The sequence below is a fragment of the Ciconia boyciana genome, chromosome 8 (assembly GCF_034638445.1).
Source record: "Ciconia boyciana chromosome 8, ASM3463844v1, whole genome shotgun sequence".
Lineage (NCBI taxonomy): Eukaryota > Metazoa > Chordata > Aves > Ciconiiformes > Ciconiidae > Ciconia > Ciconia boyciana.
In genome coordinates, this window is record NC_132941.1 from 25127196 (window position 1) to 25143239 (window position 16044).

The window sequence follows — 16044 nt, forward strand, 5'->3', positions numbered from 1 at the left end:
CAAAGGGAAGGGTTGAGGGGTGTGAGGGTAGTGGCTAATGCAGAATGTCCCTCAAAGTAGGGGTGGTGAGAGTGATTCTGATGCATCAGTGCATGGGATCATTATGGATCTCATTAAGAGACTCTCAGGCTCTGCAAGATTTAGTTAAAGTACCACTTATTGGGGATAGCACAAGAAGGAGAAATGGGATAGCATAGGTACCCACACATTTTCTCACATTCTTGTGTAGCCTCAGCAGTGGGACAGCATGCATGAGCACCTTTTCAGTGACAGAAATGTGGACCCATTTTTGTCAGGGGTGAAAGTGTTCCTGCCAATGAAAGCACGACGGAAGAAGCAGGACCAATGTCCAGACTCAGGAAGGAGATGAGGACTGGTCCTTCATGAATAAGTTGTTTATTGGAGAGAATGAAACATAGATACAGAGCTTTTCATCTCCTCCCAGCTCCACTGCCAAGAGGACACAATCCCTAGAGTGTTTGACTCAGCAGCCTTCTGCATAGCAGCAAAACATGCTCATCTACTGCATTGCAGAGACACTCACCAGGGGCTACTGGAGATGCACTCTTCCATATCGGGACAGTCCCAAGGGTAGATGAAACGGCAGCATCCCTGATCCCAGCCCACATCCCAACCTCCAGGAAAAGACCAAGTCTTCTCTGCACCCTGATGCCTTTCGCTCTGAATCAAGAGTAGTCAGCGTAATACAGGGGGAACAGGAGTGTACATCAGGTGAGGTGGGTTTCTCTGCTTTGTCATGTCTTGCTTTCCCCTTCACTTATGGAGTTCCAAAAATGCCCCCCACAGAGGGAATTTCCCTTCCCTGGTTGCTCTGCTGCTGCAGCGATCAGGGAAAAGTGCTGTGTATACAGCAGGGCCAAGCTGGGTGAGTTCACACAGGTCAAGGTGTTTGTCCCACCCCTGTTTGTGTCAAAGTTAGGAAGTGGTGCCTGTTGCTTTTCAACCATCCCCCATGGGAGAGGGGACACCACTCCTCCAACCTGGCCAGGGAAGTTTTGCAGTCCCTTGAGCATCCTGGGGCTCCCTCCCTATAGCACACGAATAGTAAGACCTCTGGGCTTTGTGGAACCCCATGCTGGTATCAGACTCTGTCAGAGCCCAGAAGACCATTCTCTATAGCTCTGAAGAAAAGGCTTTCCTTGAAGGTCATTTGACCACCAGGTGGTGAGTCTCTTCAAGTGCCAAGTGGGGCAGAATGGTTTGATTAGCCTTGATTAGGGAAGAACTGTTGAGCTTTTTTGCAAGCCTCTTTCTTGTGCCCCAAGCTGACTTGCTTTCATCTTCCTTTCCCTTCTCCAGAGTTCTCCTGGCCATATGGGTTTAGAGAAGGATGCCAGAAAGCAGTGACAATGCTCCCACAGAAGACGACTTGGATCATGGAGGCAGATGTGCTAGTGGGTTCATGCATCTGGACAGGAGGTCTCCCGAGGAATGCCTGTCCTGCTGCATAGGAACCTGCCTCCCCCAAGAAGGAGGTTTGCTGGGAACAGAAGAGGGAATATAGCCTGCACACCTGGTTGCCCAGAAAGGTGCTGTGTGGCTTTGCCAAAGACAGAAGCTTGGCCCTACTCCTCTAGGTTCTACTCCTGTAGGTGATGCTATTTCAGTGTTGTTTGCCCTCCTTAGCCTCCCCACGGTGAACCCTGCTTTCCTCTCAGTGTGGTTGGAAATGCAGTCGATGAGGCAGAGAACAGCTGCAGGAAGCAGGTTCTCTTTTTTTAGCTGTGAAGACAGACAAGGGGAGATGGAGCTACTCCTTTCTGGTGCAATGATTGGCTCCCTGGAGTAAGTGCAGATGTGTCAATGCCCTGCAATACTTCAGTTCTTGAGATATGGCTCAGATCTTCATAGTATCTCACATGATATCTCAGCTCTCATGGCCCGGGCCACCAGGGAAAACGCAAATTTCCTGCACCATGTGGCCTCTAGTAGTTGCTTGTGAGATGGTAAACATGCTGGTGGATGGAAAAAATCTTATTCCTATGAGGCTTCTCTTCTGACTAATGTGGGATGGCAAGAGAAGCTGCAGAGCAACATGCAGGAGTTCATTTTTTAGCATAGTATTTCGGCTGTGATGGTCTATGCTGCAAGTGATGAAGAAAATAAGAAGAGTAGTGACTGTGTGTCTGTCATGAGTGCTTCTGTCTCTGTGAACAGCAATGCATCCAGCAGAAAGAGCACAGTCTCACGAGAGCAGTGAAAGAAGAGAAGCAAATCACTTCAGAGCGTGGGGAGACACGAGAGTTAGTCATCTGCCTGGTGCGTTGAAAGGTCTGTCAGAGACCCACTGTGGCACAGTCAGTCATCCACCTGGCTTTGGGCATGACCTCAGAAGGAGAGGTCTGCTCTCTATTACTCCTGCCTGTGCTCCTTCATTGGACTGAGCTGTTGGCAGACAAGGGTCTAAAGCTGGCGAGAGACAGCCTTGTTCTGTATTGCAATCCTTGCTGAGCCCCTGACATCCCACAAAGAAGAAACCAAGACAGAGGACAGGGAATGAGGTTCAGCATAAGCAAGAGTTGGCAGGAGGACCCAAAGCAGCTTGCCAGGGATCACAGGAGATGGCATTCAGCTAGCCTTGTGCCTGTAGCCCGCATGATACTCTTAGGACATCTTACTGACAGTCACACCTGTGAGTGAGCATCACCTTCCTCAAACGGTCACAGCAGCACCACTTGGACGGGCTATTTCCCAAGCCTAGCTGTCCCTTTGCTGGCTCAACCAAAACTGCCTGCACCGGTTCTGTGCCCGGTGAATACAGAGCTGGGCACAGGGTGGCAGGAGAAAGAGGTCCCCCCTTCTCCATCAGCATGCCCCCAAATGCCCCTCTGCCTTTCCCCAGAGGGCCTCGCCACTTCCATCCTCTTCTGCTCACCACGGACACTTGGTGGGAGACAAAGCAAAAGTTCATTTCAAAGTGACCGGTCTGCTCATGGCCACGGATGAGGTAAGGGCAGAGTAGAAGACCAGAGCAGGAGACTGTGCATCGACCTGTAGAGAAAATCAGCAGCCCCACAGCATGCATTGGCCAGGCAGTTGCAATTTCAGGAGAATTGAACATGAGGACACTCAGGCTGGGATGAGCAACTCTTTTATGAGAACAGAAAGTGTGCATTTTGAGGGGAGGGGCAAGAGCACCGAGCATGAGAGGTGAAGGGATCCACAAGGCAATGGGACAACATCCCAACACCCTTTTCAGTGGGATGCACAGCACCTGCAAGGCACTCCTTTCTCCCCACTGCAGCCGCAGCTGGTAAGAATCCTCTCCCATCGACAACAAGGGCAGATGAAGTATGTTGCCTTGGTCAATGGCAAAAGTTATGAAGCCCAGGAGGGAGGGTGACGGGGCTACTTGGGGTAGCAAGGAAAGCACAGGAAGAATAAGAGCAAGAAGAGCAAGAGCATGATGTCAAGAGATGACACAGGACTCCCTTCCATTAAGGGGGAGAGTCAGGTGTCCCACGCACCAGGAAACCATCCAACCTGGCCTTGAATGTTTCCAGGGATGGGGCATCTACCACCTCTCTGGGCAACCTGTTCCAGTGTTTCACCACCCTCATTGTAAAAAATTTCTTCCTTATATCTAGTCTAAATCTACCCTCTTTTAGTTATAAACCGTTACCCCTTGTCCTATCTCAACAGGCCCTGCTAAAAAGTTTGTCCCCACCTTTCTTATAAGCCCACTTTAAGTATTGAGAGGCCACAATAAGGTCTCCCCGGACCCTTCTCTTCTCCGGGCTGAACAACCCCAACTCTTTCATCCTTTCTTCATAGGAGAGGTGTTCCATGCCCCTGATCATTTTTGTGGCTGTCCTCTGGACCCACTCTAAAAGGTCCATGTCTTTACTGTACTGAGGACTCCAACGCTGGACACACTACTCCAGGTGGAGTCTCACCAGAGTGGAGTAGAGGGGCTTCACCTCCCTTGACCTGCTGGCCATGCTTCTTTTGATGCAGCACAGGATACGGTTGGCTTTCTGGGCTGTGATTGCACGTTGCCAGCTCATGTCCAGCTTTTCATCTACCAGTTACCCCCAAGTCCTTCTCCACAGGGCTGCTCTCAATCCCTGCTGCTGTGGACAATCCCTGGGCTGCTGTGAAGCCTTTGACCTCTCATGCTCAGTGCTCTTGCCCCTCCCCTCAAAATGCACACCTTCTGTTCTCGTTAAAGAGATGCTCATCCCAGCCTGAGTGTCCTCGTGTTCAATTCTCCTGAAATTGCAACTGCCTGGCCAATGCATGCTGTGGGGCTGCTGATTTTCTCTACAGGTCGATGCACAGACTCCTGCTCCGCTCTTCCACGCTGCCCTTACCTCATCCGTGGCCATGTGCAGACCAGTCACTTTGAAATGAACTTTTGCTTTGTCTCCCACCAAGTGTCCGTGGTGAGCAGAAGAGGATGGAAGTGGCGAGGCCCTCTGGGGAAAGGCAGAGAGGGGCATTCGGGGGCATGCTGACGGAGAGGGGGGGCCTCTTTCTCCTGCCACCCACCCTGTGCCCAGCTCTGTGTTCACCGGGCACAGAACCGGTGCAGGCAGTTTTGGTTGAGCCAGCGAAGGGACAGCTGGGCTTGGGAAATAGCCCGTCCAAGCGGTGCTGCTGTGACCGTTTGAGGAAGGTGATGCTCACTCACAGGTGTGACTGTCAGTAAGATGTCCTAAGAGTATCATGTGGGCTACAGGCACAAGGTGAGCTTAATGGCAGGTCGCATTTTTGTGCACTAAGAAGTCCTAACAGTTCAATGCTGCCTTCAGATATAACCGTCATCCAAAGGTGCAGAAATCCTGTTTGTCCATGAAGCCACTCCTCTTTGAAAAACCCGTTGCTTTCATGAGCTTCAAGATAGTCTAAAGTCACCAACAGATGTACCTGTCCATAGATTTCCAGCATGCTGCTTCAGCTCTCTTGCTTGAGCTGACACTTCACAGCACAGCTGCTGCTGCTGAAGTCAGCACTGCTCACAAGCCTTTGTCTGGTGTAAAAAGGAAAGGAGAAAAGGTACCTTTCTTTTCTTCTTTCCTTCCTCTTCATAAACATCAGGGGAAGAAAGTGCCTTAAAAGTGCAAGTGGGCACACTGAGGTTTCCCCTGGACATGCAAAACAGTTGGACTCGATCATCTGGGTGAGGCACGTTCCCTTCATGGAAGTGATTGGTGTACTATAGCAGAATGCATATCTCTACATCCAGGTGCCCGTTCCATGGATACTGACCTCAGGTATTGTCATTACACGTCAGGCCAGGAATACATCTTGCCCACAAGCCGGTGTTCAATAGCGCTGAATGTCCCACTGCCCCCAAGCCCTGTCTATATGCGTGACCTAATGTATGTCCATCAGCAGCCTTGAAGAGTGGCCGGCTGCCTGGGGGCCCCCATCATCAGGTGGAGGTGGGGGAGGTGGAGAAGGTTCCTGCAGGTTCTGCCCTCTACACCCTGCCCAATGTCTGCGCCGCCACACAGCCCACCCGCAGAGCCTCATTGCTTCAGGAGCTGGCTACAGGTGAAAATGCGGAGGCCTTCCTGGATGCCTCTGAATGTGTGGCTGAGAGTGGGCAGTGGCCAAGAGGAGAGAGGCCAGCTTGGCTGGAGCCCTGTCCCAAGGCCAAGTCCATGTGGTTTATGGCAGCTTGGACCTGTTAAAGGAGAAGCTGCTGCCTGAACACTCACACACCATTCAGGGAGTCGCACACACACCACCCGAGACTTTAACTGCTAGGACCTGAGTCCCTTCACAGCGGGCAGCTCCAGTGAGCTGACAGGTGCCCCTTTTCGACTCCTTGCTCACACACATACTCAGTCTCGGGCGCTTCCTCTCCCCTCTGGCTCAACCCTAGGTTTCCCGAAGCAGAGTCTCCAATACGACATATGCCAGATGAATTTATTGGTACAGTGGTGAAAACAGCTTGAGCTGGGTGCCTCCAGAGAGTGACCCAGAACAAAGAAATCCCTGGGCAATTATACCCTTACAGTCTAAATTCCCCTCCCCTCCGGAGACAGTTCAGACCAATAGTAGTATCAAGGTCTGGGGTCTTCCCATTCTTCATTGGGTCCTCTCGTTGTCTCTCAGCAGGCCGATTCTTCTCTTATCTCTAAGGTTGCAGCTTCTGCTAAGGTTGAAGCCTCCTTATCTTTCTGGTTTGCACCGGTTTCAGGGACCTTCCTTCATGTAGCCAAGTAAAAGTTCAGTGCATGGTCAGTGGATCTGGGTGAAAGTTCAGAGTTTGTGGCCTAAGGCTTCAACAAACCTTGATACTAATGCTAAAGTGACTACTACAACAGACTTTGCCAAAGCAAGTACCTAGAAAATAACAGCAAGGCCTTTCTTTGCACTGCTATGGCTCACCCTGGAGATAGAAGCGCCAAAGCATCTGAGACTTCCATCATGAGCAAGGTGGTGATGTGGGTTGCAGAATCCTCGCAGCTTGCTGGGAGCCCTGTGCCTGAAACTGGCTGGCTGGAACCACAGAGCCACAACATGGAGCAGATCCTGCAGCTGCTGAGCCTAGAGGAGCTCCTGGCCAGCCCGCCACAGGAAACCCAGAGTAGGGTATGAGCCAGCCAAGTCCTTAGAACTGTCCCAAGATAGCGGGTGTCTTTCAGATGGATTTCTGCAGCAGGTTCTCTGCCCACTTTGGAACAGCCTACAAGGAAGGAGGCCATCCTAGGTTGAGACAGGAGCACTGCCCCATTCATTCACTGCCTCCCTTGCCTGATGGGTATCTTGTGCTTGGAGGCTCCTGCTTCTGCCAGCAGTAGCTGCAGAGGGCCCATGCTGGTGGAGCTAGGGGAAGTTACTGCCAACAGCCCATTTTACTCTCAGGTGCACCCTGTGACTTTTTGCAGTGGAACCCCTCTCTCCATCTCCTTTCAAATTGGCTCTTCTTGTGACCTCTCCTTTCCATGGGGTTTGTGGAAGTGGAAGTCAGGGACCCGAGTTGCCACAAGCAGTGCTGAATGGGTCCCAATGTGTCTGCAGGGGCCAGTGCTGTGTGAGATCATGGCAGTGGCACTGACAGGGGTGGATGTGGAGCAGAGGTAACGGGATGAGTCGTCACACAGAGAAATACGCAAGTGTCAGAGCCCTGGGCGAGCACTGTGACCTCACCCCATACTCCACCCGGTAGGGGGCATGGTGGCAGGGAGCAGCAGGGGTGCTGCAGGGCAGGCGGGGATGTTTTGAGAACCTGGTATGTTTTCCTACAGTTCATAATGTGCTCTTTGTGTTTCTGTCTTGTTTCCCCCCACTGTCCAACTGGAAACCAAAGAGCTTTAATGGGAAGTTGTGTGCTTGTATCTTTCCTGTCCATTTCTTTTTTCTCTTCTCCCCTCTCATGTAACTACCACCAAAGAAGAAGAGAGAAGTGAAGAGAGAAAAGTCTGAAATCAGACTTGTCTCTGATGAGGAAGGTGGTCATCATCCTGGAGAATCGCCAGGGAGGAGAAGTATTCCACAGCCCCAAACCAATTAATCTTTTTGTCTAAATACTGTTAGCCACACTATTTTTCCAGGAAAACAATATTTTCCTTTCTGTCTCTTCCCATCCTACCACTGTCCTCAGAACATGGCAGGAAGATTTTTATGGTTTGGCTTTTATTCATAACCTATCAGTGTGGAAAAGAAAACCAAAAAAATAATGGGAGTAGTGGGAAGATAAACATGACATGGCAATAATTCACACCATGGACCTTACACCCAACTCCCTGAACCCCCGACTCCTCCCTCCATAACCCCAGGAGTCTTTGTGGACATCTTCCCCTCATCTCACCTGGGGATCCCACATGATCCCGCACCCCTCTGTCAGGCCCCAAAATTCATGGTGTGAATTACTCCCTTGCCTGTTGGTTACCCTGCGCTTAGAGGCTCCTGCTTCTCCCAGCAGTAGCTGTGGAGGGCCCATGCTGGCAGAGGCAGGGGAAATTGCTGCCAACAGCCCCTTTGCTCTCACATGAGCTCTGGGCTTGTTGCATTGGGACCTTTGGCTTGCCTTAATCCATTTCTTCATGTGTGAGCAGTTGCCTTCACAGTCCTCCCGTGTAGCTCTCTCCTTTTTTACACCTTCTGTGTACTTCCTTTTGCTGTCCCGGCTCAGTTAGGAGCACCACATACATCCATGCAGGCCTTATGCTTGCTCAACTTTCTGCATGTTAAAACGGACTGATCTTGTGCTCTGTGGAAGCTGTCCTTGAAGATCAAGCAGCTCTCCTGGACCCCTTTGCCCTCCAGGGGTGTTTCTGCCCTTCCGTAGTGCAGGGTTGCAATTCTACTGTTGGTCTCACTGCTCTCAGTCTCTTTAACTCCACAGTTTCATTGTCACTTCTGCCAAGGCTGCCCTTGGCCTTCTTATCTTCCATCACGTCTTCCTAGGTTGTGCATCAAAGGCCCATCAGAGAATTTTCCCTGTTTGGTTTCTCAGCCACATGCATCAGGAAATTGTCTTTAATACATTCCAGCAAGTGCCTGGACTGCTTGTGCCCAGACTTCTTGCCCTTCCAGTACATATTGGGGTGGTTCAAGTCATGCGTGAGTACTCAGGCCTGTGACTGAGATGTTTTCTCCAGCTGCCCTAAGAAAGCCTCCTCCACTTCCTCTTCTAGAGGACCTTGTAGGGGTCCTCTACAGGGTGGTCTGTAGAGGACTCCTACTACATCACCTGTGCTGATCTGCCTTTTGGTCCTTACTCAGAAACTCTTCACCAGTTCATCACCAGTAGCAGACCATAACAGCACACATTCAAGACACTTCTTTACACAGAGTGAAAGTCCTCCTCCTTGCCTTCCCACCCTATCTTTCTTGAAAAGCTTGTATCACTCCACTGCAGCACACATGTCATGGGAACTATCCCCACCATATCTTCTCAGTCCCAAAGAGTTTATAGCTCTGGACTGTACGCAGACTTCTCATTCCTCCTATTGGTTTCCCTTGTTACATGCACTTGTGTACAGGCATTTGAGATGGGCCCCAAGTCATGCTCCTTTTACAGGAGAAGTGAGAGATCCTCCACTGTGTTGTGCTGTCCCCAGGACACATCTGCTCTGCCCTTTGTGCTCTCTCTCCTCTGCAGGTTATGGTTACCTTTCCTCAGCATAACCAGTGCAAAGGACTCCTGACCAGGCTAGCAGATCTGCTTGCCAGCTCTTGCTGCACTTTGTCAGATGTAGCCCATCCCTGCCCAGCAGCTGTTGTTCCTCACAGAGAACGTTGTTCCCTTAATTATTGATAATAATGCCCTGCCTGTGGCACCAGCCACATAGCCATGTCCTGACCCAGTGGCTTGTGTCTGTTTCTATTTGAGCCTTTTTCCCCTCACTGACAAGGTTGAGGAGAACACCATCTGAGCTGCCGTGACCTTCCCTCTTGCCCCAGCACTATGTATTTGCCCTTGATAGACCAGATATCCATGCTGGTGAGGCCACTGCCCCTACTTCCTCGCTTCTACCCTTGGCTCCCTGATTGTCTTTCCTGGCAGAGCAGCCATGAGCAAGCACTGCACAAAAGCTCAGGCACAAGCCTTAGCCTCTTGGCTGTGAATGGCACAAAAGGTCTTGCAGTAGCCCCAGGGTCATCTGGACAGGAGCTGCCTTCCTTCAGGTGACCCGTGCCTCCCTTATTGTGATCATCAGCAGCAAAGGCTGTTTCTATTTGCTGCTGATCCCACGGTGTAACTCCCTTCCCTTCTGTTGGCAGCTGCCCTCCTTTGCCATCAGCATCCTTTGTCCCTGAGCCCATAGTCTGCACTGTTCTTGCTAAAGGACAGGCATGGTGAGGAATGGAATTGGAGGGTGGTACTGGAAAAAGGGGGAAGGCAGAGGCTCACCCAGGACTCAAACCCTGGCCTTTTTACATCAGAAAGCAGAATACCTCCTTCCACAGAAGAGTTACAAAGGGGTGATGCAATTTGTCTTGAGTGGCTTTATTTGATTTAGTTTGGAATGGTATTGTTTGAGTTTGTGTTTGGTTTGTTTGGGAAGGTTGGGTTGGACTGCACAACGCTGGGTTGGATGCGGCTGGGTTGGGTTAGGTTTGGCTTAGTTGGTTTGCTTTTTTCTGGGGGTGGGAATTACCCTGAGTGCCTTTCACAACATGGAGCTGGGTGGCATTGTTCTTTGTTGAGATTTTAAGTCCCTAGAGGGGAACCACCCTGTCTGCACCTCAGGAGTCCTGAAAACACTTTCTTGATGGCTTCCCATACCTTCCCCTTTGATTTCCGTCCTCCCTACTTTTTACTTCCCCTTCCCCTCCCCTTCCCTTTTCCCCTTGCCCTTTCCTTTTTCTTTCAGCTCAGAGTACAGTGGAGGGGAGGGGAAATCAGACACAGCCCTGACCCTGCCTCCAGACCAATGGAGCCCCCAGAAGAGATGGGAATCCTGCCGGCACTGAGGGAGCTCCCAACAGCAGCTGACAGAGACGATCCCACGGCTGTGCTCTGAGGGAAAGAGGTAAGGATGAGGCCCGGCAGGGTCACCACCACTGGGGAGGCCTGGAAGGCCACTGTTGAGTCAGCACAGTGGGCGACACAGGGCTCACTGCAGCTGCTTGCAGGTGAGGTTGGGCCAGAGGATGCATAAGGGCCGTATTACAGGAATACCATGTTACAGTATCACTGACATAGGAAAGGTCCTTCGTAGATCATCCAGTTCAGCTCCTCCCTGCTTCTTAAAGCTTGTTCCACTACAGTATGTTGTTTAGTACTGTGTCCAGTCACTTTCTAAATATCTCCAAAGATGGAGACTCCACAGCTTGTCAGGGCAACTTATTTCAGTGTTTGAACACCTTCTCAGTAGAATAAAATAATTCTTATGTTTATGTGGAATTGTCCTGTATTCCAATTTATGCCCATCTCCTCTTGTCCTTTCACACTGTACCACTGACAAGAGTTTGTCTCTGTCGTCTTTACTCCCTCCCAGCAGTTATTTATACACATTGATAAGATTCCCATGAGCCTTCTCTTCTCCTGTCTAAGCAATTCTTGCTCTCTCAGCCTCTGCTCACGACACATGCTCCAATCCCTTCATCATCTCCATGGACTTGCACTGGACTCGATCCTGTATGTCTGTGTTTCTCTTGTACTGGGCCATTTAGAAATGGACAAGTACCCCACATGTGGTCTCACCATTACTGAACAGAGTAGAATAATCATCTCCTTTGACTTGTCGACAACACTGTTCCTAATGTAACACTGGATACTGTTGGCCACCTTTGCTGCAAGGTCACATTGTTGGCTCATCTTTAACTTGGACTCCCAGGTCCCTTTCTGTCAAGCTCCTTTCCAGTTGGTCAGCCCCCACTTTGTACTTGTGCATGAGGATCTTCTTCCTCAACACAGGACTTTGTTTTTCTCTTTATTGAAATGCATGAGATTCCTGTTAACCTATTTCTCAAGTCTGTCAAGGTCCTCCTGAATGGTGGCACAACTGTCTGCTGTATTATAGAATCATGGAATCATAGAATGGTTTGAGTTGGAAGGAACCATCAAAGATCATCCAGCTCACACCCCCCACACACTCCCACCCCCGCCATGGGCAGGGACGTCTTTCACTAGATCAGGTTACTCAAAGCCCCATCCAACCTGACTTTGAACGTTTCCAATGATAGGGCATCCACAACTTCTCTGGACGACCTGTTCTATTGTCTCACAACCCGCATTGTAAAACATTTCTTCCTTATGTCCAGTATAAACCTACACTCTTTCACTTTAAAACCATTGCCCCTTGTCCTGTTAGTGCAGGCCTTGGTAAAAAGTTTGTCTCCATCTTTCTTATAAGCCTCCTTTAAGTATTGAAAGGCCACAAGACAGTCTCCCTGGAGCCTTCTGTTCTGCAGGCTGAACAACATAACTTCCAGGAGAAAGTTATGATCTTACCGGGCATGGAGGTGAGGCTGACTCATTGGTAGTTCCCAGGGTCCTCCTTATTATCCTTTTAAAAATGGTTGCAATATTCCCTTTTCTCCAGTCACTGGGAACTTCGCTTGACTGCCATGGCTTTTCAAACGTGATGGAGAGTGGCTTAGCAACTGCATCTGCCAGTTCCCTCAGGACACTGGGATGCATCTCATCAGGTCCCATGGACTTGTGTATGTCCAGGTTTCTCAGGTGGTCTCAAACCTGATCTTCTCTTATGATGGGAAGGACTTCATTCCCCAAGTCCCTGCCTTGAGGTTCAGGGACTTGAGAGACGTGGGAAGAGTGATAGCCAGTGAAAACTGAGGGGAAAAAAAAAAATTGTTGAGTACCTCAGCCTTCTCCATGTTGGTTGTCATTGGTTCATCTGCCTTCTTCATGAAGGGGGTACATTTTTTTTAATCTTCCATTTCTGACCAATGTACTTTTAGAAGCTCTTCTTACTATTCTTTGCATCCCTTACTAAATTCAGTTCCAACTGGGCCTTAGCTTTTCTCTGATCCCATCCCTACACATCAGGGCAGTGTTCCTATATTCTTCCCAGGATATAAGTCCCTGGTTCCACTGCCTGTGCATTTCCTTCTTGCACTTTAGATCAATCAGGAGGTCCTTACTAATCCATGCTGGTCTCCTGCCTTCCTTGCCTGATTTCTTACACATGGAAATAGAGAGCTCTTGCACTCATTTTTTTTCAGCGTGACACAGTCTCCCTATAGTTCTTAGAAAAAGAGTACGCTTATAAAATGGTAATTCTTTTGAAAGATGTCTTCCTAATTCTAATTCCATGGAGATCTCAAGCTTCTGGGTAGGCTTGCACAGCCACTAGTTAGTTGGGGTGACCATCAGGGCTGCATCTTAAGCCTGTGGGTGAGCAGAGGAGGCAGCAGCCGAATAACTGGCATCCTTCCACATGAATTGCCGACACTGCTCCCAACAATTGCCATTCCCTGTTTGCATGCCCTGGTTGCTGTTGCTCCCTAGGGATCAGTTATATATGCCTTCCCGTGGCTTGAGTTGGCCAGGAGGACAGCCAGCACTGCCCAGCTCTTGCCTGCTCCTCTCCTTTCAGACCTGCTGCCTACTGGCCTGTCCCACCCCCACACACAGCCCAAGGGTGTTGGAGACCCAGAAACCCCCTCAGACACCCCCCTGGCTACCTCACAAGCCTCATGTTCCTCTCAGCACAATGCAGATGCAATTGCTGCTGCTCCTGCTAGCATTGTCTATCTGCAGTTTGAACTGTATCACCCACTCCTCTAAGATTTGTATCATCTTCTAAACTTGCTGAGGATTCACTCCACCCCACAGGCCACTAATGGAAAATGTTAAACAGTACAGAATCCATTATCAATCACTATTAGTGTAGAGCTTGAGTGCCTGGCCTCCAATTGGAGTTTGTGCCACTGATTAGAACCCTCTGGGCCTGGCACTTCAGCCAGTTTTTAATCATCTCTCTGTCCACTTATCTGGTTCACACTCGATTAATTCTTCTGTGAGCCTATCACGGGAGTGAGCTGTGAAAGTCTTGTTCAAGTCAAGAAAATCAATATCACTTGGTCTCCTCTTGTCCCCAAGGTAGTGATCTCTTCATTGGAGGCTTAGATATACACATCAGAGATGATTTCCCCATCATAAATCCATGCTGACAGGTCCAAATTTATTTTCTATGCTTCATATGATTGTAAATCGTTTGCAGTATGATATGCTCCATCACCTTCCCAGCAACTGAGGTGTGGCTACCTCAAGTTCCCTGAGTCCTTCTTCTAGCCCTTCTTGAAGACAGGAGGAGTGTTTGCTTTCCTCCAGTGCTCAGGGACCTCTCCTGATTACTATCACTATTCAAAGACCATTGAGAGTGGCCTGGCATTGACATTGGTGAGCTCCCTCAGCATTCATGGATGCATCCCACCAGGGCCAATAGACTTGGGTATACCCAGTATTTTAAAATGTTCCCTAACCTGGTCCACCTCTACCAAGGGTAAGTCTTCATTGCTCCACACTTTCCCACTGTGCTTAGGAGCCTGTGTTTCCCTAAAGCAAAACTTACCAGTGAAGACTGAAGTGAAGAAGGCATTGAGTTCCTTGGTTTTTCCTATGTCCTCTGTTACCAGCCTCACCTCTCCCTCCCCTCACATTCAGCAGTGGGCCCACACCTTCTTTAGTCTTCCTTTTGCAGCGGATGTACTTGTAGAAGTACATCTGCTTTCTTATTGCCCCTCAAGGCCCTTGCCAGATTCAGCTCAAGGTGGCAGGTCAGGTCGAGAAATTCTCCCTGAATTTGAAGGCCACTGGTGACATGCATGGGAAGCATGAATCTTGGGGTGGGCAATGACAGAAATTAGGTAGTTTTTGATTGCTACATGAACAGGTCTTTCACGTTTCTTTCACCATGGTGAGAGTTCAGGGGTTTCAGGACCCATGGATGTATCAGCCCCCAGAGACTCAAGGCATTCCTGCTTCTGCCCTGATTGCTCCAGCCTGTCCCAGAATCACTGTGTCCACTCAGGGGACTGGATCACCACATGTCCCATCTGTCCCAAGTGCTTCAGCCTCACCTCCCATGGTGAAATGAATGCCAGGTCCGCCAGCCCATCTTCACATACAACCTCCCCAGGCCACAATCCACTACACAGGGTTGCAGAGCCCAAATGCTCAGCCAAGGCTCATTCTGGGACACCAATGCCTTGTTGACAGATGTCCATTGGCACTGAGGAAGGAGAGAGCAGCAGCCAAAATTTCACCTGTCCCCAGGGAAGGTAAAACTTACCCTCTGCATGCACTAATCACCAGAAATCAGATGGGAAGTGTGAGAGGTGCAGGAACTTTGAATCAGGAGAGCAAGTGTGTGAGAAAAGTTGCTGCCAGAAGCAAGAAGAAAGCACCCCTCAGAGAAGGAGGAGGGCTCTTGCACAGGCCCCAGGCATAATCCAGCTCAGGGAGCAATAGCAGATGCCCTGGGTGGGAGCCATGGGGAGCTCAGGCTTTTGCACCTTTCTTGCTGCCATTGCAAACTCAGACTGTTTCTATAGGCACAGATGGAAAAAAGACTGAGGCCCACTCCAAAGGATGTTTGTTTGCATTGGGATTTCTAGGCAAGGCAAAAAGCCCCGCTAGACTCCAGCAGGAGCATGGACAGCACTGGGCGTCCATAGTCCACAGCACTGTCGGAGCTTCACAATGACCAGTGGGCAAAGACAGAAACATGACATTAATCTAGCATGCATTGCAAATGCACGTGAGCCTATACTCCTTCCCATATCCATTCTCTTCCTCCCTCCCTCCCTCCCTCTTCCCTTCCCTTCCCTTCCCTTCCCTTCCCTGCCCGTCCCTTCCCTTCCCTTCCATTCCAAAGTATAGAATGGGCCACCCCATCCCTGGCCCAGGAAAAAGAGCCGTGAGCTTTTGGCCTCTTGCCCTGAGCCTCTCCTCAAAGGAGGCCATCCAGGCCTTTTGGCCTCTGGGATGAACTTGCTGAGCAAAACAGACCAATTTGGGCGTGGGTCTCTGTCAGGGAAGGACGCGGGCATCTCTTTCATCACCCTCCTACGTGTTGATTTCCTTGTTTCCTACAGGTTCTCCGCTTTCCAAGCTGAGCCCAGATCCCAGGTTGGAAGAAGCGTGAGGACCTGGTGAAGTCGCCAAGGGACGTGGCTATGGAGATCCCAGGGAGAAGTCACTTGAGTGAGACCTGCCTGAGCCTCTGGCCTACTCTTCATCCTTACGAATCCGCCTTCGTTCCCTGGGCTCGAGGGAGGGCAGAAAAAACAGGCTGTGGCAGAGCCTGACGGGCGTAAGCAAGATCTTCGTGGCCCTCACTCCTGCCCGGAAAAGGGCTTTCCTCCAGCCCACAACGGCCCTTCCTTGCCGTTGAGCTTTGCCACATCCCTGGAGACGTGAGTCTCTTCTCCCGTATGGGATTGTGCAGTCTGGATGTTCTGCCTGAACTTACCCCACTGTATTCTGCATATCTACTATGACCGGCAGGAAGAGATGTCTCTCAGAGTTAGCTTCTCAGAGAGCTGCCGCGCCTTCCTTTACTGAACAATGAAATGGTACTTTATGCGAGACAGAGGCATTCCCTGAAACCTTCCAGAATGTGGTGCAGCAAGGAGCCAGCAGAATTA